Consider the following 18,304-nt stretch of genomic DNA (forward strand, 5'->3'; position numbering starts at 1 on the left):
GCATCATTTCATTTGATGATTTGACACTTCACCAGGAAGCTATTGTTCCAAGAAGGGTCACTTCATCGCCTCTCAAAATCGAATTTCTTCATAAGCGACACTTGTACTTTGGGGTCCACCTTCCCTTGACACTTGTTATCTCACATGTTGATTTTCGTCATGAGAAACCATAATTTGTTCATGTTTTCATGGTCCCCACCGGGCCTCTTCTGTGTGACAGCATCATCAAGTCACCCTTGTTTAGAGCATCTGCGATGAGTCACCTTTGCATCCATAGAGCCCATTTTGTGTCCAATTATATCATGTCATAGTATTCCATCCATCTTTGCATACCATTCATCCCGTTTTGCCCATTTTGGCCTTTAGTCATACTATCCATCATCCCCTCCGGAGTCAAGTCAGTCGCTACCAGGTCAGCCATGCACTTTATGCTCTGACAAGGTAACTCGTCTATTTGTCCCTCATTCCCATTTTTCCCATTGTCCCTAGTGTCATTCCATGAGTGACATTATTATTTTTCCTCGTGCCTTAGTTGAGGATCCTCATTGCCTCACTTATGGCGGGCCCTATTCTGTCGACATCAGCACATCTATTTCAGAAGAACGACCTAGAGGGCGGTGTATCTTGGTTCCATCTTCCACTCTCGTTCAGTGCCTTGGATCAAGCAATGGGGATCACCATTGCCCTTTGACATGGTTGTTTCATGCTCGTGATTCATACACTTGATGGTCTAGTGATGCGGCAGATTGTACCAGTGATTCTTGGGTTGGCCCTTCAGGTAGCCCCCCACATTCTTGGATGCTTTCCTATTCTACTACAGCCTTAGATGTAGTTCCGCAGATTTGATGAGTTTGGTTCCGGCCGCTTGCAACATTCATAGCATGCATGTCTCCTTCAGATGATCCATTCAATTTTGCAGAGCCCTTTCCTATTCAAATGGGATTCTTTGGTTGTTCTACCCTCCCTCCCACCCATTTTGTTTTAGGGAAGGGCTATTATATCTCATGTAATTAGATTTTATTGTATTCGGTCCTGGCTCATGTTTACTCCATGCGCATTATGTATATGGGACACATTGTATTATTTTCTGGCTCATTTATGCCAGCATGTCATGTACCATTCAACATGTATTTTATTGCTCAGTTTAATGGTTGTGGGTGCATCATTATTTTTTTACTAAGCTATCTTGGCGGGTATAGGTATGCCTCCCTCGCCTCACTGAAATCTGGTACCACAACATAAAAGAAGAATTGCATTGGTCTCACCCCCTTTGTCACTATCCTCTTTTGCTTAAGCTCTGTTGGTCTCTCTTTCTCTCTTAGACTCCACTTTGTTGTCCAGTGATTGTGTCCTTACATCATACTTCGGTCATACGTTTTGCTCCTAACACTCGTATGTTGGGGCGCAATCTGTTATTACAAAAAAATGATCATCTAGCCATAATTTACTAGATGGATTGAAGTACACCATGAAGGGCCAATTTTACCATAGTAAAATTGCTTTCACTGTGAGAAATTACTTAATAAACCACATTTATTAAGTCATTTATAGTTAAACCCATGGAGCATAATTAAATAAATCACTATTTGTTTATCTTCTAGGAATAATTAATTAAACAATTGTTTAATTAATATTCCTTGTCACATTTGACCTAGCTATGAGAAATAAATAGATAAATCATTAATTATATTATTTTTCTCTAGGAATAATTAATTAATCACTAATTAGTTATTATCCCTTGTCAAGTTTTACCAAATCCCTTAGGAATAATTAAATAAATCATTATTTTTTATTATTCCTTAACAATATTTCTTGAGATGATAAATAAATCATTTATTTATTTATTATTTCTAAATAAAAGGTTAAATACTTTTTCCCTCTAACCAAATATAATAAAATATTCTAAATGGTTAATTCTAGAATGGAGTTAATAATATTTTATTATTTCTCATTATTCGAGTTTAACCTAATATTTTGTTATAAATAGAAGGGTTTTCCATTCATTCTTCACCTTCGATTATTTTCATTGTTGCACTAACTGTTGTAACTATGATTATTATCACTGTCGCACACAATTTTTCTGTTCCATTTGAGTTCTCATCAAAAGCAAACATTTTGTTTGCTCGATTTTACACATTATAGAGGAGAGAGACTCTACAAAAGCTGAAGACATTTGAGGATAGCCAAGAACCCATCCCATAGAAGGGGGTTGGTAACATTATTTGTTCCCTTCACAAGTGTTGTTTAATAAAATATATTCCTTATATATCCAGTTTCCATTGGATTATTGGAGTTACTTGCGCTTATTTTACTATTCCATCTTGTTGTTTAACTATGATTGTGGCAGAGATCAGGGCTTTGGCAAGTTTTGTTTCTATCATTTGTTGCAGATCTACAATGTTTAGTAGCCATTTTCATTGTTAGGATTGTTTGTCATCCATAGCCTAAAGTGGTTTGTTTTCGTACACATTCAAAAAGAAAACACAATAACATACTTGATATTGAGATATGTTTTGGACTATAGTGGAAAATTCGGTTTTGACCTAATGCCTATTGATTTGATTTGACGATTATTGATTTTCCTTGATATCAATGATGTGTGGGCATAGTGACCTTCAATGATTTATGTGAGTATTCGAAAAAAAATGGTTTTGTATTGGCCTCCTTATTCCTAGCACAATGGTTGAAGTATTGATAGTTGGGATTCAGTATGAAGATGGAACCTGCATGACTTATCCTTGGTGTATGCATTTGCATCTAGTGACATAAGTGACTTTCATTATAATTATGAGGATGGCTTGATGAAGTTTTGGATTGATATTGCATGATAATAAATGAATTCAAGACTTGATATGAGCTCTACCTGTTCCCTGGTTGAAAGAATTGATATTGTGATATTGATGACTTTGATAATAGTTTTGATTTGACTTCTAAACTTTGATGAGATGACTTTGTGGATGTGATGGTACAACATTGATTTATGTAAGGTTGATTATGTTGGCTTAGTATGACATTATACTTGTAGAGAGCATTGCATTAAGCAAGCTCCCTGATCCAGATATGCCGGTATTTGACAGTGATTTGATGAAGTCAGGATGATGAGTTCCAAGGTATGGGTTTGATTTTGATTTTGATTTTGATTATGGTTTTGGTTTTACATACTGATGATCTACTCTTGACAGGTAATGAGCCTCTTATGATCTAAGTAAGATGGAGATGACTTCTAAATCTTGAGATGATATATCATGGCATGATGAATCGATTTCTAATATTGGGAAAGAAACTCTATATTGCAAGGATGTTGAAAAATGTTTTTGAATAATGGAAATGCAAATCCTTGGACTCTCTGATTTGAAGTTCAAAATGTTATTGAACTTGACATGGAATATGACATTTGATTAAAGCATTGATGTTCCATTTTTTAACATCCATCCATATATATGATGTGCACAGAAATTGAATAAATTCATGGTTTAGTTGCTTCATTCACATAGAGTTTCCACCAAACATCCTTTGAAATATTTGCATGAAATGTTAAATTTTTGAGATTGAGATATTTCTCCTATGATATGTGACTGCACGGATGTATTGATATTATTGTTGATGAGCACATATGAGTGTTGCCGCAATATGAGATATGCCATGATATTATTGATGAAAGGTCCATAGATTTACACTCAACTGAGATTGAGTATGATGTTGCTAGCATGGCTAGCTGCAAGGCAGGATGTAGAAGTTGCTTAGAAATCCATCTGATCAAGATCTGAATATGACATGGATACATAGTGATGAAAGAGAATACTATATATAGTTGGACTAAGATACTTCCATTTATTGAGACAGTGAAGTTGTTTGAGACAAGCTTGGGATTTTGATTGACACCTCCTTGAGAGGGAGGATGATTATAGTATCATTTTTTGATTTATATGATTATTTATGATCTAACATGATATTTGATTTGATTTCCTATACGAACAAGAAACACATGCTATTGAGACAAGCAGATACCAAATTTGAGTATGATGAGAGTAGCGTTGATTAAGGACACTAAACCAACTCTTCCTCCCTATCTGAGCTCCTAGAGTGAGGAATTGAGATACAAGGCTCCTGGGGTTGAGGGAACTCTAGACAATAAGGTATGATCCCTATCTATCACCCATAGGGTTGGAGATACTGCTCCCCTATCTTCATAGGGTCGAGAATTTTGCTCCCCTATTTGGTCTTTGTAGATTATACCCTAGTTGGCACCATACCCACAAGAAGGTATTGTCGGGAATACCGCTCCTTGTTTGGCCAACAAGTTGAGAGTGTACTAAGGGTGTACGACCCAAGTTGATTATGATGCAAGTGTTCTACCACATGACTATTTAGGGTCGTCGATGGGAAGATTAGTAGGCAATATGATGGTTGATATAACCTTATACGATTCCATGTTGAAATTGAGCTCCCTAATGTGATCCCAGGTTCGAGGCATGCTCCCTTGTGTTTTTGGATATCCTATTGCTCAATATGGGGTTGTATATGTATAGCTCCCCCATGAGATTCTAGGTTGAGATGTGCTCCTTATGTGGTTATAGGTTGATATGTGCTCCTTTATGATATGTTATCTAATGATTATTGATGATGAGATTCTGGGTAGTAACCTGATGGATAGAGGGTGGTATCTTAAGTTCCCCTCTGGTAGCCAATTATTCTTCTTTTAGATTTGAGAATGTTCAGCATATGAGCAGAAACAATCAAGAGATAAGTAAGAATAAGCAAGGGATATATCAAGATGTACATTAATGATTTGTGATGATGAGATTCTTGAGATGGTCATGGCATGATGACTACATGAGAGAGATGATCAATGATGATACATGATGACACTTGAAGATACCATAATGGCATATTGATCAATGGACAAATATTGGCAGGTGGAATTCTCCCTAGTTGAGAGGGAGTGTTAAAATTATGCAAATGCGGTCAAATTCCACTTTGGACAACTCATATGATGAAGATAATAATTTCAATAGATTCCTCTTTTCGAGAGGACCAAAATTGACCTAAATATTACCTTATTTGGAGAGGCAGAAGTTGGTTTTTGAATTTATTTATTTACTCATGTATATTGGGTTAGGTCGGCCCTAAGCACATGTATAATTGGACAGGTCGGCCTCTACATCAATTGGACCCTCATGGAAGCCTATATATAGAAGAGACCTCAAGCTCATTTGGACACAACCATCAAGCACTCTCTTCTCTCTTCTATTGTTTGGTTCACACAAGTCTGATGGAGGAAAGATCACGTAAATGATTCGAAACTATAGGGTCGAAGCTCACACGTGTCTAGGGTTTTCTGAGTATCAGACGCATGCTCGTAACTAATTATTTTCATCCCTAGACATTCCGGGAAGTCTCAGACGCTCACACATAATGGCTAAGGGTGCATCTGAGAGGCTAGGGCTTGGCAATTCAATTTGGTCCCCAGACGCTCACATCGAGTTCTCCAAAGAGGGTCCAAATTACTCTTGGATGCTTGCACAAGGTTGTCAAGGGAGCATCTAGGAGGCTAGGGTTTCTGCAGTGTCATTGGACCCTAGACGCCTGCATATAGTTCTCCTGGGAGCATCCAGAACTGTCCCAGATGCACTCATCTAGTTCTCCAGAGAGCGTACAAATCTGTCTTAGATGCTCGCACACAGTATCTTCACATGTGTCCAGGACCTAAATATGAGTTATCAGTGTGCAATAGTTTTCAACAATGTTGAGCACAGTGACAACAATATCCAACAATTAACTATAGTTAGTGACAATGCATTACAGTCCCCAGAATCAAGATCTTTGAGTATAAGTATGTTTAAGGTCATGTTATGGATATTCTAGTTGTTTTGTTGCATAGATAAATGTATGGATCATTGCATTGTATTTTTCTTAATCATTTGATGATGATCTAAGAAGAAGAAGAATTTCCAAGGGTTTTCCCCATAGTGGGTTTTACCCTAGTCTTCGACCAATCCCGGTGTCTCTATGTGTGCATGCTTTTCTTCTATTGTTCCTCTATATTCCATTGCATAGATAATGTTGATATTTTTCTTTCTACATAGTTGCATATGTCGATGAATAATAATGTAAACCTAAATAATGTTATAATTTTATGGGGTGAATTTAATGTGTTAATGAAGAAATGCAATTATCAAAGCAAAGCCCTATGAAAAATTAACATGTTGATTACATATGTGTTCTTCATGCTAGTGGTCTATGTGCTTGATGTGTATGCATGATGGTGGTCATGGTTGTAGTTATGTCGCCATGTGAAAGTTGATGGCATTGTTTTTGGATGTGGGCATCATAACTGTATGTCGGTTATGCACTTGTTATGCATGTCAATGTGTATATTTCACTATGCATACATCGACATGGTTATAGTTTTCATGCATGATATCATGGTATGTGGTTCGTATGGTCATGAATTGACAACTAGATAATGGTTATTATATGTTGATATGATTTTTTTATACATGTATTGAGATAATCTATTTGATCTTTCATATGGGATATCCTCCCCTAAACTATGTTGAGGTATGTTGATTATGTTATGTTTTGATTTGGCTAACATGGTATGCTTGTGTTGGGTAGCAAAAGCTCGCGCAACGGTCATGGGGCACAAAGCCCGAAATTTTGGGTAAAGATAAGGTAGAGACTCCGTGAGATGCGCGGAGCGCGATTTGTTATAAGTGGAGTCAAAGGGGTAGTCCACCAAAAAATAATGTAAATAAATGTAAATGAGTCGACCCGCCCATGGATTGCGGTCCATGGAAATGTATAAATAGAGCTAGGCTCTATGGGTAGAGGTAGCTTAGTTTTGGTATGTAATCTGGGATCTGATGTGTAATGGGTTTTTGAGGAGAAAAGTCTGAAAGTGTCTGTAATTCCGAGTCGAGGGTATTGGGTAAGGGATAGAGGCTTTGCAGCTATGTGTGCAAAGGCCTGGAAGAGTCCGCAGCTGTGTGTGCAGACCCCTGCAGCTGAGTGCACAGGGTGGATCTGGATGTATTGGTGATCAAGTGGAAATAAAGATAAGTTGCTTCTATAATTCTGTGTTAAATCTGAATTATCTAGATCTGGCTTTTTGTATGGTTAAAATAACTGCTTAATCTATGTGCATATGCTTATGTTATGAATGTATGTGAATCTGAGTCTATTCTAAGTATGCGATAAATGTTTGCTTAAAGACCACAATAATACATAAACAACAAAATAATAAGTAGTAAGGATTATTCTGAGTTCGGATTTGCGCGAAACAAGGCAGCGCGAAGCTGCAGAACGGTGCACGAACCCTCCAGACCACATCTAGACATCCCAAGGGTGCGGAAACCTGGTTCCAGCACCCTCCCCTGCTACCTCGGGTGAGACCTAAGTCCACGCTTCACGCGCTGTTGTCGAAAGGGCCAGTAGCTGCGAGATTTGTTTGGCTAAATAATTTTTCTGAACCTGGGTCAAGCCCATATAAGCCAACAAATGGTTCCTTTGCCAGGACCAGGATCTGCCTAAGGGGTGTCTAATGTTGGAACACTGAAACCCTACAAAGAAAGAGATTGAAGAGTGGCAGGATCCAAAACTCCATGAGTTCGCAATTCAGAAATCCGCGGATATCTGAGGAAGATTGGTTGGACCGCTATATATACACAGATATTCACGAAGTCTTCTTCGCAACATTTCTGGTAGAGTTGTATGAGTGGATCACGAGGTTGGCTGACAGTGTGGGAAGGTGCAGATTAGACCAGTTGATTGTGTGGACTCTGGAACTGGTGCGTGGGCTAGAAGCCACTGAAGATAAAATCGCACGCACCATAGATCATTGGCTAGATCGAGTGATAGGAGGATTTATCACTGAGTTCATGATAGACACAATGGTTAGCTATAGTGAAGCAGAAAGGTGATTTATTCAAGGGCTTCGGGGTAAGTCAAATCATTGAATACTTGGATTATGATGTTGTTGTGTGAAAAACAGATTATGCACGTTTATTGATGTCTGGAGTAATGCGGAGTGGAAGAGGTTACCGCGGAATGGGAGGGGTAGAAAACAGTCCTTTGGCTTCTATTTTACGGGAGAGCAAGGAGGAGCTCACAGGATTCTCACCAAGAAGTGCAGTCTGACTGATCAAGGAGTGCTTCCCTCTGATACCACCTCCATCCACACCACCACCCACATCACCTACATCAAATCCGTCCACACCGACCTCGACCCCACCTGCAAAGGTCGAGATGGCGAGTGCAATCAAGCTGCCAATATTTAAGGATGTATGGAATGAGGAACTAAGGCGATTCTGGTTTGTGATAAGGTCTGTATGGGACGCCAAAGGCATAACAAATGAGAACATCAAGAAGGCCACTTAGTTAGTGCACTACAGGGCTGCGCGCTGACATGGTACATAAAATACTCGACCGATCATCCGAATGAGGGAATAGCAGCAATCCAGGATGCACTAAACAAAGAGTTTGGCCGACCAAAATCAGAAACACAGTCGGTTATTAGGTTCAAGGAGATCGCAATGTTGCCTAGTGAAACTCCATGGGATCTGGACCAGAGGTTAAAGAGCACTATTCGCGAAGCTAACATAACCTTGACAGATGCGCAACACTGCACGTGGTTTGTGGTGTCATTAACACCACATCTGAGGACGGCTTTGTCACAACAAAAGATCTCAACCCAAGCTGAGGCACTAGAGACAGCAATGAGGTTGCACGAAACCCCAATATTGGATCCAGGGTTGGGAGTTCAGCAAATCCACACGCAACTTCAAAACCTGAGTTTAGAAATGCAAAGCTTGAAGCAAGAAAGGGTGCCCTGACCAGAGGCACATGCAGAGGTAGGCTGTATTAAATGCAAGAGCCAAGGGCACAATAAGGACCACTGCCCTGTCTTCGCAAACTATCTAGCGGGGGGAGGCCTGATGTCGTTAAAACTGGAGGTACAAACAGGACCAAGTGCCGCACATGTCTGGTGCATGATTTTTCAAGAGGGTGGAAAGCACCTAACTGCCACCTATTACAAAAGTATACCCAGAACCCGCAGCAGTTTTATTGCAACTTTTGTCGATCAATAGGACACGATGAGCGAATGTGTCGAAGTTATGACTTAATGATGGAAAGAACCCCAACTTACCGAATACAGACTGAAGGGCAAGGAGGATTTCCAGGGCGTGGCTGAGGAAGAGGAATGGGGCCTGGGCGGGGCTGCGGATAGCTGATCTGTTATAACTGTGGAGGGCCAGGACACTACGCTCGCGACTGCACTAACCCGACCAGGATCTCATGCCCCTATTGTGAGCAGTTTGATCATGAAATGGTAGACTATCCAACGTTAATTGCCCAAATGCGTGAGAAGGGAGTGTTACAACCCACACCAACCCAGAATGTCCAGATGATGCGATCAGAACCTCGCGAAGAGGACCCCAGTGTAAATATGGTGTTGAGGAGCGACGCAACCATAGGAGGTGATCTGCAAAAAGAGCTTGCAAAAGGCGAGAGGAGGCGCAACGTACCTACAAAGGGACCTAACTCTGAGTCGGAACAAGGGATGAAGACGCCTGAGGGAACTCAGACGAGCCTTGTGGAAGCCTCTACTCCAAATGGGAGGGACCAACCAAAGCCAGGATTGGACCCCTCCATGATTACTACCTTTCTTGAAACATGCATGAAGCTGTTGCGCGATAGTAAAGCCATTAAAGGACTACAGGAGCTGATCACTAGGTGCACCAAATCAAGCAAGCTGCACGTAGTTTAGAAAATAGGAAGACATGCTCTGTGCAAAGGACGAGAAATGATACTGATAACGCAAATCGGTGACTACGAGATGGATCAAGTCATCCTAGACTTAGGCTCAAATGAAAATGTGTTGCCTAAGCAAACATGGGAGCGCATGGGCAAGCCCGCACTGCAATGGTCCCCGATTCAACTGAGAATGTCCAACCAACAAAAGATCTTACCAATGGGCTGACTGCAAGGAGTGACCATGGACATCGAAAGCGTAAGTACACAAACCGACTTCAAAGTCATAGAGATTGTTGATGACAGTAATCCTTACCCTACATTGCTCAGAATTGATTGGGCCACGGACATGAAAGGGATCATTAATTTAAAGAGGCGGAAAATGACATTCGAAAAGAAGTCACTACGGGTAGTAGTTCCGTTGGACCCAGCGAAAGGAGAGTGCTACACCGAACCCGTGCGTGACGAGGAAGGTGACGACGAACTAGATTGCATCTATCAGATAACAGCGCAAGACCAAGGTCGGGTGCATTCCACAGACGATGGAAGAATCTCATGGGAGCATGATAGCACCTGCACAGTGGATTCCGATGAGGAGACTGAGCGATGGCAGAACCGATTGCAGGAAGTTACGACACTTAACTGTAATATGATGATTTGATCATTGCGATGCATAACCACAGAGGAAAGACAGCAGCTAGCAGAGAACAATGCAACAAATGAGGGGCAGCTCATCAAGCTTGGCACTTTATGCGTAGCACAGGAACAGCTTGGTGCGTCGGAAGACGCGCCGCGTGCACCCAGAGGGGGGCACAAAAGCTGAGATGTAGGAGGCGGTTCCAGGTATGGATTGGAGGACGTGTGCAACAACCATGTTGGTATAGAGCGATCGTTCCACGAAGGGTACAGATGCACATCGGGGCAACCATCAATCCAACTAGATCTGCGTGGAATGAAGGCTCACGCAGCCGGGTAGGGAAGTCTCTCTATGACCAGACGAACCAGCACAGATACAGCTCACCCTACCAGTGACAACATTCGCGAAAGGATTCAGCAGCTCTGGGCAACCATTTTGCGTGGAAAAATGCAACTTGGTAAGTTAGAAGAAACAGGGGCCAGACTCTGAGCACAAAGTGCGAAACTAGATGAAGCAATTGAGAAGTTGCAATTAGAAGTCACCTACACAGACTATGCGAAGGAACTAACAAAGGGAATGGACATGGTTGGCTCTCCTACACTGCTACAAGCAGTGACCCTGCTAGCCTAGTTGCGATTGCACCCGGGAGTACAAGGATGCACAAACCGCAATCCATTAGTAGAATCGAGGGAACGCAAAGGGTGCCCGTAGCCCAAGCTAGATGGGAAACAGAAAACCTGCACGAGGGGTTCGCCCACCTGACTATCCGTAGGAGGCCTAGTCCCAGTGCCCCATGCAGTTGGAAGAGGGCGCGAGACTATAAAATAGGTTGCTAAGAAGCTGCACGACATGGCCATGGCATACATACGAAAAACGCACCCACGTACCTGGGGATCCGCTGCTGCAGGGGAAGGATGGAAAGCGACCGTTTTAGGTATTGTTCATGATATGATGGCCCATTTAAGGCACATTGGAGCGGGTGGTGGACAATTAAGGCAGAAGAGTAACTGCCAAAATCGCATTTATGAGCTGCAGCAAGGGTGAACAACCGATTTTAAATTTGAAATCATATATAATCATAGTAAGGGTCACACCACTACGATTTACTGTTCCACAAGAAAGATGCCCTGGGTCCAAGACAAGTGCAATATGAGTGACAAGAAACTAGAAGAAATTTCGTGGTTTCAGGCATTACCAAAACATTACTGGGAAGCAATCCTCAAGGCGACAAGCTTTACCATAGATAGTCCATAGAAAGCCACGGCGCAAGCAGCCGAGCTCCCTAAATCACCCCAGACGCCACAAACTAGGAAGGACCCTTAGATTCTAGAACCATTAAGGAGGTTGCCACAACACCTACCCTTTAGCAAGTTCACAATGGAGGAAAAGGGTAAAATTGTCACAATTGAAAGCGACGAGGAAGAATAAGGTTCTCCCACATATGTCGAAGAAGTAAACCCTGAAGAGGATCCTATCCAACTGGTACGACGACCCAAGTATGTGTCTCCAAGCAAGGGGAAGGCAAAGGTATCTACAAATCTGGATGAAGTCGACACTATACTCATTACCCCATCTCTTCCAAAAGCAATCCTAGTGGAAAGCTCGGTGGTTGGCCATATTGCGACAATGAAATTCAAAGACTGGGACCTAGCAGATACAGTAAAATTTCCCCACTTGGATACTAACGCACTGATGGAGTAGAGTGCAAAAGGGACGGTGACAACACTAAGGCTAAAGGAATGGCTGCGAAAGGTGGAAAAAGTCAAGTTGCTATGTCTCTTGTCTATTCCTCACTTTCTCCGGCCCCCTATCACGATGTTGGTCATAGGCAGTTGCCCTGTTTCGTCCATGAGGAAATATTATGGGTTGGAAAACCCGTCCACATCACAACTGAACTTGTTCATCGGGTTTCGCAGCTTCCCTGTGAAGGAAGAGACCCCCGAGAAATTGTTGATAGAAGTGGCGATGTCGCGATGATAGACAACCTGAAAAAGAAGTATAAGCTCGAGAAGGGGCAGCGAGGATACATCATTGATATCATTTCAGATAATGCAGTCCGCGTCGCCACCTAGTTGCTGGCAGGGAAAGTGATGCGGAAATGTCGTGGCACTGAGGTTCCGGCAGTAGTTATTGCACTCGCTGAGGAATGCGCCGTTGGAGAACGGTTCAATTGGTCACAGTTCCTTTGTGAAGAATTTCTGACCAACTGCCGAGAAGTCCAGGAGGAGGGCAAGACCTTCCATTATGCGTGGCTGCTCCTGTCCATTATGTTGGTCGCCACTGACTTACCCGAAGACAGCTAGTTTCCTGTCTTGGACCAGGATTGGCCTGAAGCCGCCAGATACGCTTCCCTTTGGGTGACAAGGGATGCTGGACGAATCCAGAACATCAAAATATTTTGGATACTGATGGATGCGAATGTGCGCCAATGGATTAATGCGCAACCCCACCTGTCCAACGAGATTTATGAAAGCATGAAGCATATTGCCGAGTTTAAAGCGGACATGCATTGTATCTACATCAGGGCACACAAGGACCCGGCCTACGCATGGACCTCACTCCCCTTTATTGCCATTGATGACATGGTCGACGTGGTTGTGGATACCTGGCCACCGGCATGGCACGGACCAAAGGCAGTAGAGCGCAATGAGGCCGCTATCTGGAAACAAAAGGAGGAAGCTAAGTGTGCCACACAAAAAAAAGGAAAATGAACAGCTCGATGTGGAGATTCAAGCAGCCCGGGAGGCGGCACAGGCGGCAGCAGGAAAGACACCACTAGGAGGGGCTGCGTCGACAACGGACAAAAGTAGTTAGAAGGCACCCACTAAGATGGCCGCGGAAGAACCACCATCAACTGCCACGGGTGCGCCTTTGAAGCGGCTAGTGCAACCAGAACGACCGAAGCCACAAAAGAAGGCGAAGTCGTCTAAAGTAGAGAGCGAAGCAACCACCTTAACCAAGGGCGACCTAAATGACATAGAGAACACCGTTCGGGACGCCACTCAGGATGCAGTCGACGAGGCCATGTTAGAGCAGCAGATTGTGTTGGGGGAACTCCATACGCAGCTATAGGAACTTGGGATAAGGATCGCGCCAATGGGCACCAGTGCTACTTAGGGGGTTCCCGGTATGACAACCACTGAACTGTTGTTGAAGGTCCAAATGGCTCGTTCCATCGCGATACCAGTAGGAGCATTGATCACCACAAATATGGAGAACCGAGTTGTGCTAGGATGGCTTACAGGGCTGGGACTAAATGTGACTACCCTACCTCGAGAAAGTTTGCAACAGCTCCAGGACAGCGCCACAATGGAGCTCTGCGCCAGATGTAGAAATTTTGAATAATTTAACACATATTCACAGAGATTATCCTGATCATACAATTATAAGCGGAACATGTATAATACATAATCTCCTCTACGTTGATCATCAATTTACAGAAGCAGAAACATTCACAGGCACACATAGAAGCATCAATCAAACTCATTAACACAGTATGTATCCCGGGGAAAGCATCTCGCTAAAAACCCCACACTATCTGTATATTATATTGATTGAATCATGTAACATTACAAAGTACAATTCTTATCACAAGCAATCTAGTACCAGCTCCACCTGTTACACACAATACAGCTCAGATCTGATCTCCAAATCTATTCCACTGCTTGCCTGCCTCCACAGCTCAATACCTGCTCAAGAATTGATGAGAATGGCTTCCCAAACTCGTATTTCACCTGCAAAATAGTCGCTCACACTTTGTTGGACGTGACCACAAGCTATAATGTGGGCAAATACGTGAGCAAACTCATTTGCATACTCAATCCCTTTATTGTGCAAGATCTGGTGCACAACTATAGTCACAACTGATAGCAATCTGATTCTCTAACACCTGTCCCTGCTGAACTGAACATGCACTGACATGCAACTGAGTTAACTGATGTATTCATTAGTTGTATTATGATTTAATAACTTGTGAATTAATTAATAACTAATTCACCCAACTCATCTCTAGTCTATTGATCAGTTAGACTAAATACAACCAGTTTAACAAAGCTAAATTGAACACAACTCCATCAACTGCACCTCCAGTCCACTAAACTCAACTCACTTGAGTTCTAACTGAAGTCCTGCATGCAAATATTAGTCATCCCATAGGTAACCACGTATTTCCCTCTAGGATCTGCATGTACCACATCCGTAGCTCAAACTGAAGTGCTCCAAGAGAATAAGATCAAGTTTATAGTCCAAATATTATTATGAGACAATAATATTTGACTTTTCTATTTTTGACAGCCAGTCTAAAAATACACTTTGATCACTCACACTGTGATCACTCACACTTTCATCAAAAATAGAAGTCCATCTATTTTTCCCAACTTGACCAATCATCCATAAACAGCAACCTGCAATCCATAGACATGATCCATATGTCTAAAAATAGACTTGCGCCAAAAATAGCCTGCGGGCCCACTTAGTGAAGGCGACTCTTTTCACTAAGCTCCATCATCTTGTTGCAATCTCAACAAGCATTTCTTGTTGCACACTTTTCAACACTCCCTCTCAACAAGAAAGGCTTCCTCTCAAACCCGATCTTGTAACTCTGGAATGTTCTCCATGCAACACATCTAGCCGGTCGACTTGCTCTGTCATCAAAGTCTCTGACTGCTATTGCCTCTGTCGACTGAAACTCTGCATCTCTGTGCTCTTCAATATCTGACTGCTCTAGCCTCTGTCACTTTGATCTCTGACTGCATCCGTGCTGTTGCTGGTTCTATCTCCCAGCATTACATCCGCACTGCACCTCCCAACTGACCTCCCCGTTGGGATAGAAACACCCTCTGATGCTGAAGCTCTACCTGCTACTGAGAAGTGCTCCCTCTCTCACATCTGCGCTACTGCAACATCTCCATGCATCTTGCACCATTGCACACCTCTCTGTGCCACCTAGCACTGTGCAAAACACTTGTGCCTCTCGCATTGCTACAGCTTGCTAGCTATGCACTGTCCTGGGATTCCCTGCACTATCGCTCTCTCTGCCACTCCATCCACATCTGTCTCTACCCAATCAGTCAGTTCCTACTACTACACATCTGGGGCTCCCGTAGCAAGGTCTCATCCAAGAGGTTGGGTACCTCAAGGATCCTGCCCCTCCTCCTTGGGACAATCAATCCACATCACCCCACCTCCTACCTGGAGGTATGGCTGCATGTGATCCCTCAGCCCACCTGGCTCGAAGTTTCCCACTACTGGAGGTCTCTGGATGAGTAGATGTCTCTACTCGATCTCCTCTCAGCTTCCCCTGTTGTGGCTCCTCCACAATCTCCTGAAGCTGCTGCACCAATTGTGGCTCCTACACAATCGTCTGAGACTTCTTCTGGCTCTGCATGTTGAGAGGTAATATACGCTCCCTCTCAACCACCAAGTCTCCATCAGTTGCCTCGTTGCTCAAGGCTTTGCATGCATCTTGAACCTCAAGAGCATACAGGTTCTTGACCCGTGAACCAATCTGCTTCACCTGTCTAGTGATGATGTGTCTAAGGAAAACCTTTCCCTTACTAAAGACCACATCATAGCCTCTGTCTTCCAACATCGCGATCGACACCAAGTTTCTCTTCAGTCCTGGTACATACTTGACATCGGTCAAGGTAAGGCGAGCTCCATGCTCCCTTTGAAAAATAACCGTGCCTACACCTGAGACACTATACTTCTCATCATTACCCATCCCTATGAGTATCTGGAGATCTTTCTCCTCCAAAGTACTGAACAAACTTTTGTCATCGGTCATGTGGAAAGAAGCTCCACTGTCAAGAAACCAACCACTTCCCACCATGGATGAAACCATGCATGCGAAAAGTGTGAAGTCCAACTCAAACTGTGAAGCAAGTGAGGCTGCCTCACCTTCAGATCCTTCCCCGGATCCCTTCTTGGACTTCTTCTTTGGGCAATTAGTAGCATAATGACCCAACTCATGACAACGAAAGCATCTCACCTTCGCCTTGTCAACCTTCTTCCCATCATTGGAAGAACTGGATTCAGAAAGAGAAACCTTTCCCTTCCCCTTCTTCGCCTTACTCGCTAAGGCACAGTTCTCCTCATCCTGCATGGATGAAGAACTGTCTGCGGTGCTCCGTCTGATCTCCTCCTGCATCAAATCCGACCATGGTTGTTCCCAATTTGGTAGTTTCTCCCTTCCATTCACTGAGTCCTGGTAGCTATGCCAACTCTTAGGAAGGTCAAGGAGTGCTAGACTCACCATCCTCATCCGACAGTCACCCCCACACTTCCCAACTCATCCCGGCATTGGGTGAACTTCGTGAGATACTGGGGCATATTGTCTCCATTCTCATACTGAATGTTTCTGAGTTTATCTCTTGCTTTAGAATTAAATCTGAATTCCACCAGCTCAAAAACTCAACCGCTTCCAATCTAGAACTCGTGAGAACAAGGTATTTCTTGTACAGAGATCGACTGTATGGGCATTCACTGGATATCTCACCTTCCAAAAGAAGGATGAATCCAGAGGCTACCTGGCCCGATTACAGACTCTGCCTGAAGAAATAAAATGTAAACACTTTCTGAATAATAGATCTGATGATCAATCCTCGCTTGATATCATGTAGAACTTCTTCTACAAATCAGCTAGCTCCGATACCATGTAGAATTTTTTTCTACAAATCATCTAGCTCTGATACCATGTAGAAATTTTGAATAATTTAACACATATTCACAGAGATTATCCTGATCATACAATTATAAGTGGAACATGTATAATACATAATCTCCTCTACGTTGATCATCAATTTACAGAAGCAGAAACATTCACAGGCACACATAGAAGCATCAATCAAACTCATTAACACAGTATGTATCCCGGGGAAAGCATCTCGCTAAAAACCCCACACTATCTGTATATTATATTGATTGAATCATGTAACATTACAAAGTACAATGCTTATCACAAGCAATCCAGTACCAGCTCCACCTGTTACACACAATACAGCTCAGATCTGATCTCCAAATCTATTCCACTGCTTGCCTGCCTCCATAGCTCAATACCTGCTCAAGAATTGATGAGAATGGCTTCCCAAACTCGTATTTCACCTACAAAATAGTCACTCACACTTTGTTGGACGTGAGCACAAGCTATAATGTGGGCAAATACGTGAGCAAACTCATTTTCATACTCAATCCCTTTATTGTGCAAGATCTGGTGCACAACTATAGTCACAACTGATAGCAATTTGATTCTCTAACACCTGTCCCTGCTGAACTGAACATGCACTGACATGCAACTGAGTTAACTGATGTATTCATTAGTTGTATTATGAGTTAATAACTTGTGAATTAATTAATAACTAATTCACCCAACTCATCTCTAGTCTATTGATCAGTTAGACTAAATACAACCAGTTTAACAAAGCTAAATTGAACACAACTCCATCAACTGCACCTCCATTCCACTAAACTCAACTCACTTGAGTTCTAACTGAAGTCCTGCATGCAAATATTAGTCATCCCATAGGTAACCACGTATTTCCCTCTGGGATCTGCATGTACCACATCTGTATCTCAAACTGAAGTGCTCCAAGAGAATAAGATCAAGTTTATAGTCCAAATATTATTATGAGACAATAATATTTGACTTTTCTATTTTTGACAGCCAGTCTAAAAATATACTTTGATCACTCACACTGTGATCACTCACACTTTCATCAAAAATAGAAGTCCATCTATTTTTCCCAACTTGACCAATCATCCATAAACAGCAACCTGCAATCCATAGACATGATCCATATGTCTAAAAATAGACTTGCGCCAAAAACAGCCTGCGGGCCCACTTAGTGAAGGCGACTCTTTTCACTAAGCTCCATCATCTTGTTGCAATCTCAACAAGCATTTCTTGTTGCACACTTT

This window comes from Pinus tabuliformis, chromosome 4_1, assembly GCF_031772625.1.
Source record: "Pinus tabuliformis cultivar Carrire ecotype Pingquan chromosome 4_1, CPIR1, whole genome shotgun sequence".
Taxonomy (NCBI): domain Eukaryota; kingdom Viridiplantae; phylum Streptophyta; class Pinopsida; order Pinales; family Pinaceae; genus Pinus; species Pinus tabuliformis.